General features: G+C 39.2%; 1 long non-coding RNA gene across 1 annotated transcript in view; it reads left to right on the forward strand.

Moving 5' to 3' along the window:
- Nucleotides 1–20,530, forward strand: part of LOC121917356 — a 52,148-nt gene that overhangs the window by 1,838 nt on the left and 29,780 nt on the right. The window contains exons 2-3 of the long non-coding RNA XR_006101010.1: nucleotides 3,046–3,157; nucleotides 6,900–7,042. This is a non-coding gene — a long non-coding RNA (uncharacterized LOC121917356). The remainder of the gene's footprint in view (nucleotides 1–3,045; nucleotides 3,158–6,899; nucleotides 7,043–20,530) is intronic.

Here is a 20,530-nt window from a genome sequence, read left to right on the forward strand (position 1 = left end):
GGGTGACATGTCTGTGTGCTTGCTTGTGCTTTATTTCCTCTTGCTCCTGGATTATTAATTATTATTATTATTATTATTGTTATTGTTATTGTTATTGTTACTGTTATATGCGGATGCTACAGTCAGAATGCCTGCACTGCATTTCCCCTTTATTCCCAATTGATTCCATGGGTTAGAGCATTCCCTCCCCTCATCGGAGGGGAGAGAGAGGAGGAAAGAGCCCAAAGGGTGGATGCTAAGGGTGACAGGTGGCAAAAGGGGGGGCTGGGCTGCATAGGGCTGGGGGTGGGGGGGGAGATGGAGAAAGTGATGGAGGAGGAGGAAGGAGGAAGAGGAAGAGGAGGATTGCCCAGGCTGGGGGATGTAGGGAAATGGATGCAGCAGAAGCATTTATGCGCATTTTTGACCATTTATGCGCATTTTTTGGGGGGTGACATGTCTGTGTGCTTGCTTGTGCTTTATTTCCTCTTGCTCCTGGATTATTATTATTATTATTATTATTATTATTATTATTATTAATGCGCTGCATTTCCCATTTATTCCCAATTGATTCCATTAGGTCACTCTCTCTCAGCCTCAGTGGAAAGCAATGACAAAGTGTAAGCAGGAGGAAAGGGGTCAGTTCAGCAGAGGGGGAAGCTACAATGTTGCAAAAGACCTCACTTACAATCAATGTTACATTTTTAAACAATTTTTTGGAGCAAAGGGAAAGCTACAAATGTTGCTTTTAAAAGCATAAAAAAATGCATGACAATTCCATCCTTTGCCTGGGACGGGGCAGATCTGACCCAAATGCCCACAGGTTTATAAAAAAATTAACCCTGTGCCTGGCTCTTTAAAAAAAGGGAGGAGGGGGAGGACACTTTCCGATGCCCTGCAAAACGTCACCATGACAATCGCTTGATTGACAGCGGCCACCTCGCCGGCAGACACAGAATGCATTCGATTTCAAACAGAATGCATTCGATTTCAAATTTGTAGTGGGCACTTGCTAACGGAGCGATTTGGGGGAGGGGCATCCGGATCATCCCAGTTCCCTCCACGTCTTTTAGGCCAGTATGAATCACTTTATGGAAATATGTGATGATTGAAATGTTTGCGTGAAAGACATTTTATGACTCTGTGCATGAAAGAGTGAAAGCAAAGGGTGAGTGAGTAGCAATTAATTGACCCAATTTCAGGGCAACCTATTGGGAGCACTTTTCATTTCCCATCTTTAGCTGAGCAGTGCTGTACATCACTCCCATATGTAAATTTTTATGTGGGAACACAGATTGGAGACATCATCTTTACAAGCTCCAAGAGGAAGGTTAAAAAATGTTTCCTGTACATCTTAATCTATAACATTAAATGTCCTTGACCTGTAAAATCCCTTTCCAAGCATGGTCAAAAATTGTGGGTCAAATATATGCAACAAAATGCACATGTACAGGGAACATTTATGGCCCCTAAGTTTGAGGATGAAAACTCATTTCTATACTGCAAACCTAAACTGAATTTATTTGAAACATTGAATTTGATATGCAATATGCAGCTATGTCTTTTCATTTTTCTTAGTCAAAAGTAAGCAAAGCAGACCAGGGTTTAGAGCGGATTGGTGGGGGGGGGGGCTAAATACACTAAAAGCATCAGATCCTGGCTGATCTTGGAAATTTAGCATTGTCAGTCTTGGTTATTACTTGGATGGGAGTTTACCAATGAGTACCAGATGATATAGGCTATATTTCAGCAGAAGAAACTGGCAAAACTACATCTGAGTATTCCTCACCTGAGAAAACCCTATGAAATTCATGGGGTCATCACAAGTCAACAGGTGACTTGACTGTGTACATCCTTGTACACAGGAGGGCTTTAAAACTTTGCCTCCTCTTCTGGTCCAAATCTAAGTGACCTAATTCTACATCTTGCATAGAATGAAGGAAATTCTTCATTCATTCCCAGAAGTTAAAATATTTGATTACAAAAGGTAGAAATGTCACCACTATCATCACCATCATCATCCCCATGTGTCCCCCCCCCCAGAACATGGACTCATGGTAGTTTACATATTAAAACAAATACTAAGGGAAGATGTATGAACTATTTCATACATCTTCAGATCTATCCAAAACAAAAAGTTACTCTGACTGCTAATTGTACATGACTTCTGTGATATGTTTTTCTGCAAGTATGTTTTGTTTCTTTATCATCATCCAATTAATTCATGTTTAGCTTGGTTATCTGCTGTACTTTATGATATGACTAGTATACATACACTTTGAATATGCCTACCCTGCCCTTTTTTCATGTAAATAAAATCTGATTAAGGAATCTGAGCCCCAAAGAGCAAAGGTTTTGAGCAAGGTAGCAGGGAAAGGAAATTATTTTCCCTACTGCTGGGTTACCAGTTCATGATTGCCCCAGGCACTAAGGTTTCTGAAGGATGGATCCTGGTAATGTAATTAAGCATTATGCATTAAGTACCAACCACAGTTGCTCACAGTTTTTCATTCTAAGGGTGGGGTGGGAATATTTATCTGTTTGGATGTTAAGACAAAAATCCTAGCTAAAAGGTCTGTTCCCAGATCAAACTGTAATAAGGGGTTTATTTCTTCTCACTTACTTCAGGAGAGGGGATATGGAACATTTAGGCCTGTTACAGACTGCCAAAATAAAGCTGCTTCGGGTCTCTTTGGAGGTATGCTGTTTAAATGATGCGTGCATCCTAAGAATCCGGAAGCTGCACCAAAGCTGCACTCCAGTGCTTAGGAATGGAGTGTGGCTTTGGCGCAACCCCCGGACTCTTAGGACCCATGCATCATTTAAATAGCATACCTCCAAAGAGACCCAAAGCAGCTTTATTTTGGCAGTCTATAACAGGCCATAGTTTCACCTACTTGCTTTTAACCAAAAGATTAATGCAGAGCAGAGCAGAGGGTTAGCTCTGGCACCACAAGGACTGGGAGGGAAAGAGAAAGCTAAGTAAATACATAGCTTCCCCCCACCTTCCAAAGTTCTATTAGTTGAGTTGGAAAATTACACACAGCCCTTTTCTCTTTCCTACAGCTGAACCCACGAAAAGGTGGAGAATTTGCACCCTCATTTCTCATCTGGAGATGACCCACAAAACTAGAGCAATCTGGCAACCATAACTACTGCTGAATTGAGTAGAAGCATGGTGAGATTCTTTCATGCAAGACATGTATCCCACATAGGTCTAGGTTCCATTTAGCCCTCCTCTCTTCTTGCGTTATACCAGTACAGTGGAATAGCTATGGCTCACCTCCTTCACAGGCATTTTAGGCCCTGGGATAGGGATTATGGCAGCTGTATTCCAAAATATCTGAAAAGTACTAGGGACTCTACACCTGCCCTATGATAATGTGCAAAGTTTTGAGCCAATGTGTCCTGGTTGGATGGAGGAAAAAAGATGGGAATGCTTCATGTTATCATAATGGTAGAAGATGGAGCTCCTCTTGGGTTGCCACCAAGCTGGGGCCCAAACCATCGCATGAATCTTCACCTATCTGTTTCAAAAGAGGAAAGTCCTGATCTATAGCAAACTTTCATTCTGTGCATATGAGGTGAAATACTCACATATTTGACCTCATATACATAGCAATCATTTTGACAATGACAATGAAGTAGCAATCATTTCCATGTCAGTGTGGTGTGGAATTCACTCCAGGTTTTAATCTAAACTCTGTAGGAGATATCCAAGGTGCTGACTCCCTGCCCAGGTTCAGCTTCTAGGACAGCTCCATTGAGATAAGGTTCATGTGAGATTAATGAAATTGTTGCCAGTTCTGACACTAAGAAGTTTATCGCACTGGGTTCTCGGCCCGGCCCAGCAGGAAACGGAAATGAGTGGGGGACGGATTTTACTGCACACACCCGTCCCTCACTCGTTCCGTTCCCCCTCTCTTCCCTGCCCCTTCTGTTCCAGAGGGGACGCTTTTTGAGAACTGTTCAGAACAGTTCTCAAAAATTTCCCCCTCTGGAACGGATTAAGAACGGAAGAGAGGGGGAACGGAACGAATGAGGGACGGATGCGTGCGGTAAAATCCGTCCCCCACTCGTTCCGCACTCGGCCCTGCTCCTTCCGTTCCGTTCTCAGAACGGGTGGAAGGAACGCAGTGCGATAAAGTTCTCTCTTTCAGCTGTAACTGAAAAAATGTGATATCTGGTGGGCCTAAAATACTGGAAGTGAGGGGAATCAAGGGGCGCTGCAACCTTACTTTTTTTTAATATGTTGTCTTTGATTTGATAGCTTTTCTTAATGGAATTTTCTTTCAGGCTTTATACATTGGTTATTTCCTCCCATTTTCATTTAGTGTGGGAGTACTGTAGTTCTTTTAACTAACTTGTGAGCTCTACTGAAATTTACCGATGGTGCATGACAGTGGGGACTTAAAGGAAATTATGCATTTCTTTGATCCACCCTCAGGCACACAAATCAAAGTCTCTCTCCCTACACAGCACATAGTAAAATTGAAAGTAGCTACACTTTATATGGAAATGAGTTCCTTCTAGAATGTAATATTGTTAAGCATATATCAAAACCAAAGACAATGAACTCAGGAACTACAATTCTTTAGTGAGACTACAAACATCTGCTTCATTTCTATTGTGTGTGTGTGTATGTGCTTTCAAGTTGCTGTCGACATATGACAGCCCCATGGATTTGATAGGGTTTTCTTAGGAAAGGAATACTCTGAGATAGTTTTGGCCAGTTGCTTCCTCTGCAATGTAGCCTACAGAATCTGGTATTCATTGGTTTTCTCCCATTCAAGTACTGAGCAGAGTAATCCTGCTTAGCTTCCAAAATCAGATGGGATCTGATGCCTTTAGGCTCCTGGTTTCTGTCACTTACATATTAACTCAACATACTGGACACAATCCACTAGGAAAGTTTCCATTCTTGTGCACAGCTCTAAAACATGCAATTCCTGATGAATGATGGTCAGTGTGTTTTCCCAAAAAGCAGTCCTCCAAAAAAAGTATGTTGAATGCACTGAACATTATTTTGGCATGCACAAAATTGTTGTTAGGTTTATGTTTTTTTTTTTTTAGTTTATTAAAAATGTAGCCTCACTTCCTCACTCTTTAGCTTTATGAAATCCTAAGAACGAATTCATTTGTTTATAACATTTCTATGTCACTCCTCATGCATGGAGGTCAAGATGCCATGCATGGCACCTCCTCTCACTCAAGTGTATCCTCACATTAACCCTATGAGGGATATTAGGGTTTCCGTGACCCAGCTCAAGAGAGTTTCCATGGTCCAAATGTTATTCCTTGTCAAGTTTTTCATAGTTTGGAAGCTGGAGGAGGATAGCTGATGTTTGGAACTGTTAACAAAAAAAACAGCTTCAATAAAGAGAAAGATGTGAACCACAACATCTGGAATAGAAGGAGAATTGGGTTGTGCTAGCACTAGCTACAAAGTGAGAAAAACTACCAAAGCGAGGTAGTGAAGTTAAGTCCAAGAGAAGCCATCCATCGAAGGAACCTAAACTACCATCTGTATCTCTATTTCCTCAAGAGGTATAATTGTGCAAGCAAATTTCTGTTCTTCTAACAGACTTATAGAAGGGCTATCTGAAGAGGGTTAGTGATGCAATAGGTCCCCATCCATGCCCTTGTGACACTATTCCCACCATTATGTTTTGTACCTCTGAACTGGCAACTGGGAAGGAACAGCTCTTTCCTGGTTCCTACTATTCTTGTCTACAACACTGCAGGAATGACTCCTAGGAGTTTATCACATGGGAGGCAAAGCACCCAAATCCTGTGGATAAACGGGGTTTAAATCCCGTGAATATCCCACAGGAGCGGGATTGTTTTCAGACACATTGGGGCACTTAACCCAACATTAACCCGTGCAAAAAGTGGCAAAATCATGCTGCTTTTTAACTGGGATTTTCTCGAAGTTAAACAGTGGTGCAATTTTGCCACTTTTTGCATGGGTTAATGTTGGGTTAATGCCAAAATCACGCAACGTCATCTGAAAACAATCCTGCTCTTGCAGGATATTCATGGATTTTAAACCCTGTTCATCCACAGAATTTGGGCGCTTCCTTCCCATGTGATAAACTCCCTAGATTCATGGTCTTTTATGAAGAAGAACTGTTCTCAAATGACATGTTAAGGTTTCTGAGGGCCAAGCTACATGTTAAAGCGAATATATATTCCCTATGATTGACACATTTTCTCACCTATGTGAGAAATATGTTGCTAATTATTAGACGTGAAGCTTGTGCTTCTAATGACCAATCATAAAACAAAGCATGAAAATAAAACATTACTTCTACTGGATTTCTGAAATTTGATACTCCTGTTTCCTCAATTTCTGGATAAGCATAAATTCCATCATGCCACTAATTGTAGTTATTGGATGTTTAATCTTATGTTTATTTTGTTGTATGATGGTTGTTTATGTTTATGTTTTATTGTCTTTGAAAATTTGTCCTTTTAAAAATAATATATATCAAAGCATGTTCAGAAAAGCATGTTCTATGACAAAGAGACATATTTCACCATTTGAGGAAGAGTATCTCCTAAATACATTTTAAGTATAATAATAATAATAATAATAATAATAATAATAATAATAATAAAATTTATTTGTGTTTCCCCGCCTCTCCCAGTGGATTGAAGCAGGGTTACAGACTAGTAAAATCAATACATATAACACTCTTATAAAAACATAAAAAATATTACATCAACACTCATCAATACAACACTACAATTTATATTATTATTATTATTATTATTATTATTATTGCATAGTTTGACTTTAAGAAACATTATTCAAGAAAGCATCTGTAGTGTTTCACCTGGTATAGCATTTCATAGGGCAGAGCAGGCAAAATTGAAGTTCAGGGGAACAATTAACTGTGGTGTTGTTGTTTTTCTAGAACCCTAGATGAGATTCAACAGGTGGATCCTGGGCATAGAAACTGCCTTAGAATCAAAGGATTCTGAATTCACCAGGAATTTATTATGAATATTAGAAGTGAATTGAGCTCACAGTCCTTCAGCAACAATGACAACACTCCAGGTCACCACAACCTTTCATTATTTCAGTAGTGTAATTTAAGGTGTAATGAATGGGTGGTGGTGGTGGTGGTTCCCTTTTCCCCATTCATGTGAGGACTTTTCCCAGACAACAAAGGGTTAAGCTGGGGGGGGAGGCACATGCTAATGATGTTGACATCACATTAAGGGTTACATCATAGCTGATGAAATGTCCATCTGACCAATCAGTTGAGTAAGACTGGGAAGTTCAAAAAACCTCCAATCAGGGGTTTTAAAAGGCCACTGGAGAGCATGCATTCTTGAGTCCTCTTTTGTTCTATCCTGAGGTTGGATCCAGCTAGGCCATGGAGGCCACCTCCCAGCATCCAGTGATATCAAGGACTACAAATCCCATCTGATTGTGAATAGCTTAGAAATACATGTTAGCTAGTATGACTAGGTTTATGGATTTATTTTCTTGGGCTTGCCTGAAATGACTGTCCTGTAATTATACATTCTTTACCTGAAAGGTAAGGAGGCCTTGTATGAAATGATAGCCTTTTGCTCTATACAATCTAGTTAGAATAAAGCTTTCTTCAAAAGGACCTTGCCTCTTCTTAATACTCCTCCCTTCACGGGCCTTTAGCTCAATTGTTGCTTGCTTAGGTCAGCAAGGGTAAGAACTACAACTCTCCTAGTAAGTCCTAGTGTGTGCTAAGGAGGTTCATAATTCACTAGGTGGTGGCTGTGTGGTTTAAATGGTCTTAGGAGGTGCCTTTTAGCTCAGCAAGAGTTGGGGAAGGGTGACCTAGAAAACCAGGGAAATCAGAGATCTGCTGTGGCAGAGAGACAAACCTGGGTGGCTATGTTTGGTGGCTGGCCCAGAGATCATCACATGGCAGGTGCCGGTGTTTTTATGGGCTTGGGAGTTATCATTTTGGCTAGGTACTTTAAAGAAGATTGTGAATTCTTTTTGTCTTGAGAAGTCGGTGCTGGCTTTGTTTTCCAAATGATTCACTGGCTTAAATCTGTACTCTTCTACTATTAGTAAATCCACATCTACCTTCTTCCTTTCCCTGCCTTAAAATAATACCTTCTTACTTTATTTTCATCTTGATCAGTTGGTGGTTATAGGTCTGACACCATGGATATTATCCAGGCTTTGGGGCTACATTGTATATAGCTGGTATGGACAGTGATCAGGGTGATGGGAGTAGTGATTTAACAACATCTGGAGACCTTAGATTGAGAGAGGCTGAAAGTGTGGTTCTGCTATTAACCTGCTTTATGAAATTTGGATTATTCCTTGAGAATGCTTAAGACTGTATTTAGAAGAACACATCTGTGTTGTCTACTTTATACAGTCACATTCAGAATCCATACAAAGGGGAGAAATATGAGAATTTAACTTCTATAGATTTTACTTGCCCTATTTTTATGATGAGATGTAAAGCTGATGCTGGAAGGTTGTTCAGTACTTACACTTTTTTTAAAAAGCGAAAAGAATCTGTAGCAGGAAGTAGGCAGAAAACAAAACAGAGAAAGTGCTTTAATTGAAAGCAAAAATCTAAAAAATAGCAGCCTGGGGGAAAATGACATTTTCTTTGCTGTACAAAAATATGATTTGGAAGTTTGTGGAGGCATTAGAAACTAGTACTTTTCTATATGATTTTTTACTTTTCCTTTTCCTTTCATGTGACAGTCTCAGAAGTTGGTATATTCTGGAGCAGTGTAAAGGCAGTTAAAACAATCATCCTCCATCAGCCATGAGATTGTTAGATGAAACACGTCTCTCTTAAACATTTCAGGAGTTAGACCAGGCCACGGCTGCTAGGGATGGAATCATTTATTTTAGTTTTTTTCCTTTTTACCTCATTTGAATATTTTAAATATCAAGCTGTTTCTCTTCTTATTACAAAGACATTGGTCAGTTTTGGCAAAGAACTTAACAACGAAAAACTAATATTTTTTCCTATGTGCACCAACCAAATTCAGTGTATAAAGCTAATCCCAGCACAAAGAAAAGCAAGTTGTACATGTGTGTGATATTGATGTGGGGAGGAAGGGAAAAGGAGGCAATCCTAAGTCTTCATTGTCACCTAAGGATCGAAACCTTAAGAGGTAAGCAATGAAAGCCTTGGCCCTGGATTAATAAATCAGCTAGTTTTCCTTTTCTCACACATTTGAATTTTGAAAATTCTGATGGGAACATTAAGGGATTGTGATAAATGCTCTGTTCCAAAAATTAGCTCTGGTCACTTGCTCTAGAAAATTGTGGAACAGCTCCATGGAGCTAAAAAGACTGTTCTGTTTATCAAATGCTACTATAATTGTTGTATCTTTTTGGTGTGTGTGTATCTGGACTTAACCAATGGAAAGCAAGAGGAAAGATTTGCTGTAGAGCCACAAAGAGAATTAATTGATGAGCATTTTGAGATGCTTCTGTTGCCTCCAGCAGCACTACACTGACATGGAAGAGTCCCATCAAGAGCAGAGCTGGGAAGCAGTTCATCTGTTTACTCCACTGGTAGTGGAAAGGAATAATGCAAGTAATGGCAGTCAACACAGGAGACATTGGACTACAAAGCAACCTATTTAAAAGAGACATTTCTCTAGTCAGAAGCAAATTATGAGGCTTATTGCATTGGTTATTAAATTGATTTACTGCTATCTGGTTTAAAGCTGAATTCAGGTGGCATCCTGATCTTATCAGACATTTTTTCCACCAAATCTGCTGCCTGAATACAGCCTGGGCCAATCCCTGCTTCCAGAGCCGCTTCACTGGCCATTTTCTTAAGTCAGAAAATAGCCGGATCCGAAAAGAGCTGGGAAGAGTGGCAGATGGACCAAGGCTGTATTCAAGTGGCAGATTTGGCAACAAAAAAAGTATTATAAGATCAGGATGCCGCCTGAATTCAGCTTTAAACTGGATAGAGGTAAATCGATTTAATAACCAATAAGCCTCATAATTTGTTTCATAATTTCATTTCACAGTCTATGAAAACTTACTGACTGGAATTTTGGACCATTAATTATTCAGTTTTTTTCCAAGAATCATGGAATTGGTGATGTATCACTGGATAATGTAGTGTGCTCTAAGTAGTGTCACTTTTCTTAACTGTACGATTGTGGTCCTACCTCTAATGATTTCATTCAGATGTTTTATTATCAGTCTGTTTGGAATTGCTCCCAGAGCATCTATTGCCACTGAAATCACAGATGTTTTCTTTTCTCGCCATGGCACTATCTTTTCATGGTGGTGGGATTGCATGTTCCTGTGAGCTAAGGGGCTATGTTGATGGTAGTGTTGCTGTCAGTGGGATCTTTCAAGCCATCTAGGCTTTTGCTAAGGAGCCAGATTAAATGAGTCAAAATCCTCAGTAAACATGCAAACACCCTCAGTAAATCAAAAGCAAATCCCTTGTGGAATTGGTTGCCTGGGTCAGCAAGGACTGTATCAAATACTGGAGCTTCTGTACATCCTATAAAAATGGGCTATAGGGTTCAGCATCTTTAGTTAGGCAACCAGGTCAAGGTAACCAATTAAAACTGGAAGCCCAACCACAGCAGCAGCAATGGAGATCAGCAGATTAATAATGCAAAGCTGTTATAAAGCAAACCCACCAGCCCAAGGCCACTAAATGAGAATGTACACCATCGGGGGGGGGGGGGGTAATTCCCTGTTTCTAACGAAACAGAAGAGTGATTATGTGACTAAACACAGAATATGAACTGAAATTACATCTTTTCAAATAAAGAATTTAAAGGACTGCAAAGAAGGATAAACAAAGCAAAAGGCAAGAGATGAGACTGAAGGTGAATCAGTAGACACTGCTAAAGTAGCTAGACTACTGACTGAAAATCAGGCTAATATTGGATGCTGAGAAGATAAAGGACTATAAGAATGAGGCATATTGATTCTTGCTGATCGACAAACTGAATTATAGAGGAAAATTGTTAATGAATAATACTCAGAAACAACAACAAAAAACCAACACTATCAAATGTAAAATTTACTGCAAAGAAAGAACTGAAACCACTTACTGAAGACATCAACATGGCAATCCTAGCAATTCCAACAAGTACTTTTCAAGATACAAATGAATTACTGTATATAGCACAGTGCCAGTGGTCACAACAACAATGGGAATATTTATATCTCAGCCTATATAACAAAGAGCAGGGTACAGACAACAGACAATATAAAACAGTTTAAAACATATACACATTTTAAAAATACAAGACATATAAACAATTGAAACAATTTTAATCTTTGATTCTCACCCTCTGCTGGCTTTGCTGAAGAGACATTTTAGCATGGTGCTTAAATAAAGTCAACATCAGTGCCAGTCAAGCCTTCAAAGAGAGGCCATTAATTCTTGTTGGAAATGCATATCTAAAACAGAAACATATTATCATTTGTGGTGGATGTGTCAGGAAGCAAAGAAATACTGGAAGTAAATTAATGGAACAATAGACAAAATAATAATAATAATAATAATAATAATAATGTTAATGATAAGAGTTAAAACCAGAATTTGGCTTATTGGGAATGATTGGCGATGAAACCTTAAAACCATTTGAAAAATTCTTACAATATCTGATTATGGAAGCTAGATGCACAAAAATGGAAAAGTAAGAAAATACCCTCAATAAATTATTGGATCCTGAAAGTTTTGGAATGAGATGAAATGGATAAATTAACAATGTTGTTAAAAGATAAATTAATAAGAATATTTTTAGAATATTGAAAACCATTGTTAAGGTATTAAGAAGAGAAATGTTAGAAGGATCACACAATTCCCTTACAGCAATTGCTCCACCAACTGCCGGTCAGTTTCTAAGCACAATTTATACTGCTGATTATCATCTATAAAGCCCTATACAATCTAGACCCAGACTATTTATTTAACAGACTGTATTTCCCCATCAGCAACTGTCTGTACCCTGAGGTTCTCAGGAGATGCCACTTTCAGCCCCACCACCTTCACAGGCACGATTCGTGGGCACCTGTGATAGGGCCTTCTTGGTTGCAGCTCCTAGGCTCTCCTTTGCTATACAGTTGACTCCCCACATTTAATGGTGTTAGGACCCCTGTGAAAATAGACAAACTACAAATAAAAAAACACCTTTTTAACCTGAGAGAAAACCTCTGTAGGCATCTCTAAGTCCTGCCAGAGTTTACCATAGAATTATACTGGAGGACCTACAGATACCTAGAGAAGTGTTCCCCCTATGAATATCTAGATTCGCCAGTGTAGCTCCAGCAGACATTGACTATATAGTCACACTGGAGGACCTAGAGATTTCCAGACAGGACGTATTAATCCAATCCACAAATGTCTAAGTCACAAATGTGGAGGGCCAACTGTACTTCCACCATCTGATGAACACTTTAAAAAAATCAGCAGGCTTTTGAGAACTGAAGGTTTTTAAAGAACGGATGTGACAGATCCCCTCTGCAAGATGGTCCCAAAGTTCCAAGCCTGGGGCGCCTTTCACTCCCCTTGTTCTTTTACCCTGAAGATCCCTCCCTGTATTTTGTATTGGGCCTCAAGGTGATTGCTATTATGGACCAGTGGATGTGTTATTCAGTGTGTGGTTCACTATGGTAAACATGACCAGACTCTATCAACCAGACATTGTTGTAAAAAATAAACATGTAAAAGTTTGTTAATACACAGTTAGAGCACACTTTAACCTCTGAACTATCATTCACAGTTCCCCAAAATCTTATTCAGTTTTTCCTCTGGATGTTTGTCCTATTCTATTACCATCTTTTCCCTGTCATTCTATGACATCTTTCCCCTATTTGCCTTTTGACAGAGACAAGCCTCACGTTCCCATCTTTTCCTCCTTGTAATCCTGAATTCACAAAAAAATCCTGAGCTGTGATTTTCTGGCACCAACCAGGCTTGTCTTGCTCCTCCCTTCACAAAGGGCTTTTAAGAGGATGTTATATTATTTTAATTGTGCAGCTTCTTATCATTTTCTTTACTGAATATTTTAAATTGTTTTAGTGTTGTTAATAAGTTAACTGAGCCAGCATGCCACAGTGGTTTGAGCATTGGACTAGAGTTTGATTCCCAGCTCTGCCATGTAAACCTACTGAGTGACCTTGGGCAAGTCATTTGCTCTCAGCCTCAGGGAAGGCAGTGGCAAACCTCCTCTGAACAAATCTTGTCAAGAAAACCCCATGATAGGTTTGCCTTAGGATTGCCGTAAGTCAGAAACTACTTGAAGGCACACAACAAGAACAATAAATAGGTTGATTCAATTTCAAAGTTGATTTTATACAGTTTTTCAATTATATTTTAATTTGTAAGCTGCCTTGAGTCCGGGCATTTTTTTGGAGGGGGGGAGGCAGAATATAAATAAAGATGGTGATGGTAGTGAGGAGCCTCTCAAACTGTAATTGTATCAGGCAGAACATGGGTTTTCTGAATCAGTAGGAATGCAGGCGAGCGATTAGCCTTGCCTTGAAAATGATAAAGAAATTGTAAAGGTTAGCAAGGGCCTTCATAGTAAGACAGAATGATGCAACTTGTTGGGTTTAGTCCATTTATCTGGAACATGGTAGGATGCCCAGGATCAATCAAAGAACAATTCAGTTTATAAAGGATGATCATGGCCAAGTCCTTGTAGGCCTTGATGCATTTTGTAGCCCTTCCTGCTTCCTCCTGAATCTAAAGCAGCACAGTTAGAGAGCTCTCATGCCTGACAAAAGTACAAATCCCAGGATTCCATAGGCTGCAGCCATGGCAGTTAAAGTGGTATCAAAGTGCTATAACTCTGTAATATGAAAGATAGCCAAGTCACCTGAAGTTACCTCCTTCCTTCATTTCCACAAGACATGTTTTATCCTTTCTGCCATCCTCTTGTCTTTTTAGATGGGTATTTGGGTGCATTTTAGGGATCTCTGTCCAGCCTCTAAAAGCGGGCTTGTCAACCTACATCACTGATTTTGCTGGGTAACATGGAAGTACATTGGCATTCATCACTTATCCATAAGGGATTTGATAATGTTTTGTTGACTGTGAGGGTTTTTTCCTTTGCACTTCAGCAAGGCTGCGTTACAATGTCGAGTAAAGTGATCTAATGTATGTACAATCAATAAAACTCTTCTGTATCATTATGGGAGGAAAATATAGAACTACACAAACCAGAAAGTAATATTACTCTGGCCAGAAGCACAAAATTACTCTTCCAGAAGAAGTGACAATAACAGCAGTACAGTCTATTGTTTAGAGCTTTCAGTGCTATAACTAATAATGTTGCCATGCTAGTTGTTTGATCTAAAAATGAGCAAGAACTTGTCAAATCATTTCCTCCTCCTTTCAGCTTACAATTTATAGGTTGTGAATGGACTGTTGAGCAATGAACTTCTCGCTTTCAGCCAGCAATCAAAGTCTACTTCACATTCCATTGGCCTGAAGAAAAAAACCTCTATAACTGTCAATGATAGTATGGATCCGCATAGTCTCCAATGGATGTATATTGCAGATAGGGCCCCAGCCAAGGATTGTATTGTGCTGGCAGCTTTTTGAAGAACTGAACAAATACAATAACTGCTGTTGTCTAGTATACAAATTATATATACAAGACGACATATATGTGTGTACACATACACACACACGTATATGTGTGTGTATATATGTATATATGTGTGTGTATATATATGTGTGTGCGTGTATTTGTAGAGGGGTCAATCAATTCACAAGTTTTTGAAACTCCTTACCCTCCAACTGCCTTGATTTGGCAGGGACTGACCCAGTTAATCATCTGTCATTCCAGTTTTCAACTACTTTTAAAAGCAGTTGAATCTATCTCTCCTCCTTCTACTTTTGCTCTTGTTCTCAGCTTATTTCAGTTCCAGCAAACTGAGGTCCAAGTGCAAAATTAGTTCTCACTCATTTAACTCAGTGGGGAGGAGGGGAAATAATCTTGCCCTTTCCAATACAGTAGTATCAGGCAAAAGAAAACCACTGCAGCTTCTCCTAGCTTGTCTGTTCTTTTTCATTAATAATTATTACTGTTTTGACCATGCTCTGATGTTGCATGACTGCACATATCCCATGCTTCATCTGTGAAATGTGTGAGGAGATGAAATTTAAAAAAAATATCGGCCTGCTTCAGATACAGACCATTTGGGGCCACAGACGTTTCGTCATACTATCTTCTGCTCTTTGAAAATCACTGTTTAAGTAATAGCCAAATATACAGTTCAGGGCTTTAGGTCTTTCCCTCAATTCTGCTTCTTATGTCTGTGAAACAGGAAACATAAGATCTGCCCTGGGATGCTTTTGCTTCTTCCTTCAAGATGAAGACTGTGTGTGAGGTTGAGTGTGATCAAATGGACAGAGTACTCACAGAGTAATTTCTTATTGTTTACTTATAAATGATTGAGCATCAAGATATAGCCTCCTCTCTTTTCATCTGGTCTGTCCTATTTTATTTAATTTAAATATTTATGCCCTAACCTATGTTCAGACACCTGGTGGTGTGTTGGTGTTGCATATACATAAGCTCCCCTGTGGAAGAGGTTAGACTTTTTTGGCTGAGGTCCATATGTGGTTCAGCTTTGTAGAAGCAGAGTTGTGTATAAAGTCCCCGTTTCTATCTATGTGCATGTACACATATGAACATATGATGGGCGTGAATATCAGTTTGATGCACATGCATATATGCATGTGCTGTGCATGCATATATGCATGTGCTGTGCATGCATATGCACATTAAATTGCCATTCACTTCCAAATTTAGGTGTACATTCAGTTGCACAGCTTTGCCATTCAGTACATGCGTAGCAAAAGTGAGGTGTAGCTCCAAAAGTGGATTTATGCTACACAATCCTGATGTAAGATGTCAGCTGGATATTGTTATTTGTAATTGTTATTTGCAATTTTTAATGTATTTTTTGCTGTTTTTATTGTATTTTTATGCTGTAACGGTATATTATGTAACCCGCCTTGATCTGTGGAAAGGCGGGCTATAAATAAATATTTTATTATTTATTTATTATTAATCCATATCATAGTATCTCAGAGTTGATACTCAACTCAACTGAAAAAAATAAAACAATTTAAAAGTTAAAATAGTAAACAATAAGTTAAACATATTAAAATCATATCCAACGTTTAATAAGCTGAAAAAAGTTTAAAGAGTTTAAAACGAAGTGTATGTACAGGTCCAAAAAGCTGCAAAATCATTACTAAGAAGTCATGCTTTAATTTGACACTGGACTGAAGCCAGAATCAGTGCCAGATGAGTCTCTAAGAGGATGGTATTTCACAAAGAGAGTGCTACAAATGAAAAAGCCCTCTCCCATGTTCTCCCACAGTATATTGCTCCCACTAGCATGGTGGGGCCTAGAAGAGGATTCATTGAGCAATCCTCAGAAAGGCATACATAGAGAGAGATGCACCTTCAAGTATGGAGGTCCTATGCCATTTAGGGCTCTTGTTTTAGGGTTCATTTAGGGCATCAGCACCTTTAATTCAGAGTGGAGGCATGTTGGCATACAGTGCAATTGCTTTAAGATTGGTTTTATATGGGTTCTATATGATCTTCAGGTCAGTAATCTAGCTTTTGCATTTTGCAGTAGCTGTAGCTTCTAAGTCATCTTCAAGGGCAGAGTGTATTGCTGTGATCTAACTGAAAATTCACACCAGATGAGCTGCTGCGCCCCTGTCCAGGAAAGATAGGAGCTGGTGGTCCAATTGATGTTGGCCCAAGCACACCAAGCTACAGAGACCCTCTGAACCTCCAGTGACAGAGATACTCTTGGAGTATTTCCACACTATGCACTTGCTCCCTTTGGGGGAGTGTTGCACCATATTAAGAAGACTAGGAATGGGATGGGCAGCTATGAAAGAACTAGATAAGATTCTAAAGAGCAAAGGCATACAACTGTATGCTAAATGTCAGAATGGTCCAGGCCACTGTATTATTCATCACCATGTATGGGTGTAAGAGCTGGATAGTGTGGGGGGGCAGATAAGAAAAAATTACACTCATTTGAGATGTGGTGCTGAAGAGTACAAAGGATACCATGGATAGCCAAAATGACAAACAAATGAGTCCTAGAACAGATCAAACCAGAACTCTCCCTGGAAGCCAAGATCACAAAACTGAGGCTGTCATACCTTGGCCACATCATGGGACTCACTAGAAAAGACAATAATGCTTGGAAAGGTGGAGGGAAGTAGAAAGAGAGGAAGGCCTCTCACCAGATGGCTAGACTCAATTAGGGAAGAATGGGCATGAATCCACAAGACTTAAGCAGAGCAGTGGAGGATAGGGGAGCTTGGAGATATCTCATCCATAGGGTCGCTATGAGTTGTGGCCGAAGCAAGGGCAGTTAACAACAACAACAACAGACCCTTCCAGTTCCCAGATCTAGGTGCCTCAAATCCATGGAGCTTCTATCTTATCAGATATGTCTCTTGTGTGCAATCATAATCATAGACAGAGATCTCTCTCTACTCCCATTATGATTTTGGTCAAAGGTAGATAGTCCAGATGCCTGTTGGTTATGCTAATTTTAAATATAAATAGTCAAAGTTCACAGTTATTTAGCACTGCCCCTAAATCTGCCACCTGAGGTAGATTGCTAAGCCAGCCCTATCATTCAGCAATCCTTTCGTTTCTGCTCATATGACCCCATGTTTCATTCAAGATGTCCCCAGGAACTATTTCCCATATTAATTATTTTTTTATTTGGAAGGCACTACTTGTAACATTTTTTGGAATAATTTGTAACAAAATGTAAGTAAAACAATTGTTAGGGTAGTGACCTGGTACGATATTTTTGTTTTTCCATTATGTAAGTTCTTTTCTATAGTTACCTATTATTTAAATCATAATTTATATCCCTTTTTTCTCCCAAATTGGACTGAAAGCAGCTCACACGTGTTTAAAAACTAGTGGTCTGTATTAAAATTAATATTTTAAAAAATACAATCAAATTAAATAACATTTTAAAACAGCAACACTTTAAACCCATATGGCATGCTTATACTATTATCTTGGGAAAGAGGAAGGTTTAATTTGCTGTAGTTGTCTTTTTCTCGTCTCTAGCAATAGGGAATTTGTCTCTAGCTTTCAAAAACTAGTGCAAGGAAGACAACATATATTGTTTTGAAATCACTGGAGAGGCAGTAGCCAAAATAATGAGATAGAAGAATGGTGTTTGAATACTAAAAAGAAACAAATCAATCAATCAATCAATCAATCAAAACACCAGGAATCATCAACCCCTCTTATATAAACACAGCCCAACAACAGGAATGGAAAAAAACAGAACCAAATAACTGTTAAACACTCTGTATGTATGGCGTTAAACAATCTCAACCTACGTAAGGTTTTAAACCAGGGGTAGGCAACTGTGGAAGGCTGCATTAATCATCCAGGAGATCTTTGAGGGCTGTACCTGCTCCTGCAAAATTGTATTTATTTATTTATCTGTTTTACAGCCAAACACTTTCTATGGAATATGGGGCTAGGTTTTTGGGATTTCCTGGGCTCCTAGAAAGTATTTTGGGACATTTTGAAGAAACACTGTTTTAAAGAAAATGAACATTTTCATTTTGAATCCTGAAGAGACCAGAGAGGTTCCAAACATGTAAAAAATACCCTTTATACATCCTAGATATTATTTTGAGGCATTTTGCCCCTGGAAACCCTGAGGCCAAAAAACATCCCTGGAGGCTGAACTTTGTCCACCCCTGCTTCAAACAATCTGCATTTTATCTGGATGAGATGTTTGATCATCAGTGGTATCTTTATTGAAGACCCCTGTGGGGAATTTGTTGGTTTTATCTGCAAGGCAGATTATAAATGTATTAATGAATAAATATCCAATATACCGTATTTTCCGGCATATAAGACGACCCCCAACTTTTCCAGTTAAAATATAGAGTTTGGGATATACTCACTGTATAAGACTACCCCTCTTCCAACGCACACCAAATAAAAATTAAAAAAAACATCAGATTTGATTTCAATATGGTAATTTTAATTCAAATGACATACAGGTACTTAGCAGGAAACCTTGTTGTATACAAAGCCTGCTTGGATTAGTCAGCTCTCCCTGCCTCCCCAGCCCTCCCTGTCTCCAAGACTATCAGAGCGGTAGCTGCTTTCATACGATCGTCGCATATGGTGGGGATGTGGCCGTGGTAGTTTTTGAGCTCCCCCACCATATGTGGCGGCCCCAGATTCTTCAGTCCGGTTTAGAAGTTTCAGCACCTGCCCTATAAGATGACACCCAGCGTATAAGACGACCCCCGACTTTTGATAAGATTTTCCTGGGTTAAAAAGTAGTCTTATACGCCAGAAAATACAGTACTCTCAAACTTTGGGATATTCTTGGTGATCAGTGGTTTATTATGCTTCAGGTAAAATTCTTTTCAGATTCTGAACATCTTTCCCAAACAGTCGTGTGTGTATATTCCAAAAAACCAATAAGCATACAAAAGCATTCTGTAAGAACATGAATTTATGTTATTATTTATTCATTTGCAATATTTCTATATGGCCACCCAAAACAAAGCTTGCCCATGAATGGAGCAATTTGAGAGGCGTTTGGCACATGTACCCTTGAATTTGTTCCCAAATGTTAATGCCTTCCACTGTAAGTGATCCATTTTGTTGCCCTGTAGTTAGAAACTGTAGGCAGTCTGTTCTCCTTGAAAATGCAATTCTCCTGTTGTTGTTTTTAAGGAAACCTGGCAAGCGGACACAGCGTTCCTGTCATATGGGAATAAAGAATACACCATTCCTGCGGAGGAGTTTTTGAAAGCTTTTTTCCACAAGATTGTGTTTGCTTAAGCTGACATGTTCAGGCCTCACTATCTTGTAAAAAGTAACTGCTGTCTTTTACTGAAACATACCCTTATTTATTAAACTATTACCCAGCAGCATTACCCATACTGATGTGGCAGCTTAAAAACTGTTGACCTGTTTAAAGCTAGGTTTATCTCCATCTGCTTAAGCTAAGGGAATTGCGTGAACCTTCAGTGACCCTGCCTATCTGTCAGGGACCTTGCATTCAAGCGTAGGAAGAAAGACCATTCCAGAAGTGCTGTTTTGGTTTGAGCATTTTTCATCCTCAGTGGCATTTGTAAGATAGCATTATTATTTTACAGTAGCTGATGAAATGTTTATGTATTCAGGAAAGTGTTGTATCCTGAGAAATATAACACACTCAGATTTTTACCATCACACAAGGCTTTGTTTTTATTCAGATGCATTTCTAATAAAGCTACTCATTTCTTGCATAACTTCTAACAGAGCCCTGCAAAATATCCATTTCTAAACAGTATGTGAAAATTATTGGTGTGGTGGGTATAGCATACCGGTATGTCAGCCCCTCTTTCTTCTAAAACTGGTTTGCTCATTATTATTTTAAAATGTTTTGACCCAACAAAAAACAAGTTTTACTGGAATCCTATGTCGAATAAGAAAGGATCTCCTGGTGGTTTCTGGCATCTTGCATTTCATATTCACAATCCTATTAACTCTGCTAGAG

This window comes from Sceloporus undulatus, unplaced genomic scaffold (assembly GCF_019175285.1).
Source record: "Sceloporus undulatus isolate JIND9_A2432 ecotype Alabama unplaced genomic scaffold, SceUnd_v1.1 scaffold_16, whole genome shotgun sequence".
In the NCBI taxonomy this organism is placed as follows: domain Eukaryota; kingdom Metazoa; phylum Chordata; class Lepidosauria; order Squamata; family Phrynosomatidae; genus Sceloporus; species Sceloporus undulatus.